The sequence below is a fragment of the Zalophus californianus genome, chromosome 1, assembly GCF_009762305.2.
Source record: "Zalophus californianus isolate mZalCal1 chromosome 1, mZalCal1.pri.v2, whole genome shotgun sequence".
NCBI lineage: Eukaryota > Metazoa > Chordata > Mammalia > Carnivora > Otariidae > Zalophus > Zalophus californianus.
Window position 1 is genome coordinate 100,716,870 of NC_045595.1, and position 2,629 is coordinate 100,719,498.

A 2,629-nucleotide genomic window follows, 5' to 3' on the forward strand; every position below is an offset into this window, starting at 1 on the left:
GGCTGGGTACAGTATACTTTATTGACGGTACATGACAAGGTAGGGCTCCCCAAGCCCCTCCCCTTCTTCAGGGGGTCTGGGATGGAAACGGTGGAGGTTGGGAGATTCTTAGTGTTTTGGGGGATAAGTTGGGGCAGGGACTCCCCAGCACCTGAGGGCCTCTCTCTTCCTCTTGCTCTCGCTGGGGCTGGTGGTCCAGGGGGCTCTTTCTACTTGGAGGCCATGTGGACCATAAGGTCCACCACCCAGTTGCTGTAGCCGAATTGTCATATCAGGAAATGAGCTTGACATAGTGGTCGTTGAGAGCAATGTCAGCCCTGGCATCGAAGGTGGAGGAGTGGGTGTCACTGTTAAAGTCACAGGAGACAACCTGGTCCTCAATGTACCCCAGGATGCCCTTGAGGGGGCCCTCTCATGCCTGCTTCACCACCCTCTTGTTGTCCTCGTATTTGGCAGCTTTCTCCAGGCGGCAGGTCAGATCCACGACGGATACGTTGGGGGTGGGGACACGGAAGGCCATGCCAGTGAGCTTCCCGTTCAGCTCAGGGATGACCTTGCCCACAGCCTTGGCAGTGCCAGTGGAAGCAGGGATGATGTTCTGGGCAGCCCCTCGGCCGTCGCGCCACAGCTTCCCAGAGGGACCGTCCGCGGTCTTCTGGGTGGCAGTGATGGCATGGACAGTGGTCATGAGTCCCTCCACGATGCCGAAGTTGTCATGGATGACCTTGGCCAGAGGAGCCAAGCAGTTGGTGGTGCAGGAGACATTGCTGACAATCTTGAGGGAGTTGTCATACTTCTCATGGTTCACACCCATCACGAACATGGGGGCATCAGCAGAGGGAGAAGAGATGATGACCGTCTTGGCCCCACTCTTCAAGTGAGCCCCAGCCTTCTCCATGGTGGTGAAGACCCCAGTGGACTCCACAACATACTCAGCACCAACATCACCCCATTTGATGTTGGCGGGATCTCACTCCTGGAAGATGGAGATGGACTTTCCATTGATGACAAGCTTCCCGTTCTCAGCCTTGACTGTGCTGTGGAATTTGCCATGGGTGGAATCAATCATACTGGAACATGTAGACCATGTAGTTGAGGTCAATGAAGGGGTCATTGATGGCAACAATATCCACCTTGCCAGAGTCAAAAGCAGCCCTGGTGAACCAGACGCCCAATACGGCCAAATCCATTCACTCCGAACTTCACCATCCTATCTCAGGGACGCGGCTGGCACTGCACCAGAGTATGTGGCTGTCTGTCCAACGGGGAGGAGCTTTGCTCTAATGAGTTACTTGATTACTTGAGTTACTTGATTCTTAAAAATCCTATTATTTTCCCAATGCATTATGCAATAAGCAGATCTTACACTCATGAATATCATTACTGTAGTGATAAGGATTCTTCTTGATGCTCCATAACCAAACAGCTTGAAGACATGATCTTTGAAGCAATGGGTTGGTGTTAAACTCCATGAGTATGGCCTAGTAAAAGCTACCAGGCAAGATGGTGTAATGGCATTTTTGGTCTGTTTTCCTTTTAGAAAAAGTTAAAAAACTGCAGTACAATTTAATTTCCACTGTCCCTTTTACTCTCAATTTGAGACATTCAAAAGCCTTGTACCCGTGTTTGTATGTTTTTGGTTTTGTTACCTCATTCTTTCAGAGAGACATTAAAAGAGCTATCAGAAGTATTTTATAAAGTATTAAAGTCATCTGTCCCTTTCTCTTGTTGAGGGAGAACACTATTTATTGGAATAATCTATGCATTGAACTATCCTGGTATGAATATGAAAGCCCCTCAGCATGTGGACTATCATCTAATGTCTCCATAATGTACAACACTGCATATTTGTAATAAGGGCAGGGTAAAGATGATGTTAAAATGTTAAAAATATTTTGTAGAAAATAATCAGAGATAATGTTTACCTAAATACCAGTATTCATATTAGTCTTTCTTTGATCTTTGTGTACATACATAAAACTTAAATGTCCTATTATTTCCCTAATTTTGGTCATTGCAAAGGAGAAAATGGAGTAGTTGTTAAAAAGTTAACAGAAGCATGGATTTTGGTGACAGATATTATCTCAGATTCAAGTCTTGGTTTTTCTGTTTATTAACCCTTTGACTTGTGAAAATTATGTGGATTCTCCATTTTATCCATTCAGAAAGTGATTATTATAATGTCTAGCTTTGGCAATTTTATGTAGAATTAAATAAAGTAATACTATACACCACATTAGCACAGTGTCTGGCTCATAATAAACTCCCAATAAATACTTGCTAATATTTGGATTACAGAACTTCTGGAAGAAATATTTTTGTGTATTTTCATTTTCTTTTATATTTTCTTAAATATAAAGTCAAAATTAGAATATCAGTTTAAAAACTTTAATATATGTCAGCAATCAGTAAAAGACATAATTTCCAGAAAAATTATAGCACTGTTTACTGCTACTAGACATGTGCTCTAAATTTTCTTCTTTTGTGTATTATTTTTCCAAAATTATTTGATTTTTTTAAAGATTTTATTTATTTGACAGAGAGAGCACAGGCAGAGGGAGAAGCAGGCTCCCCACTGAGCAGGGCACCCCACGTGGGACCCTATCCCAGGATCCTTGGATCACGACCC

The 2,629-nt window shown here is 43.6% G+C and overlaps 1 pseudogene; it reads right to left on the bottom strand.

Moving 5' to 3' along the window:
• Nucleotides 1-271: 271 nt before the first annotated feature.
• Nucleotides 272-1,209, bottom strand: LOC113917191 (annotated as a pseudogene).
• Nucleotides 1,210-2,629: the final 1,420 nt, after the last annotated feature.